Source organism: Oratosquilla oratoria, chromosome 18, assembly GCF_046742065.1.
Source record: "Oratosquilla oratoria isolate Oo_2021 chromosome 18, ASM4674206v1, whole genome shotgun sequence".
NCBI lineage: Eukaryota > Metazoa > Arthropoda > Malacostraca > Stomatopoda > Squillidae > Oratosquilla > Oratosquilla oratoria.
The window spans coordinates 21,705,031-21,705,508 of NC_134794.1; positions in this window are offsets into that span (position 1 = coordinate 21,705,031).

Here is a 478-nt window from a genome sequence, read left to right on the forward strand (position 1 = left end):
TTCCTACTCCGACCTGGCGTTTTTCTACCACCTTTTCCACACACATACACACACAAACACACGCAATCACACACGCACGACTCGCTGGCGCGGTTGGTAGAGTCCCTGACTGTCACTACGGCGGTTCGGGTTCGAATCCTGCCCAGGGCTGAAATAATTTCAGTATCGCTTCGCTTCGAGTCGTTACTTCAACTCCCGTGGGCGGGGAGTTGGGTGTGTGTGCGTGTAAGGTCACAACATGACCCATAGATCGGTCATACGAGCTCTGAGCTCTCTTCTGGGAGGGAAATAGCTGTTGATCACGGGTCCAACCCGTGATCCAAAGACCAAGGTGAATCACACACACACACACGCATGCACACACGCACACATACACACACACACACACACATATATATATATATATATATATATGTTGAGACATTCTGACAGGTTGAAGTAAGCGGAATAGGAAACACAGGAGTCTTAGTCTTGAGTT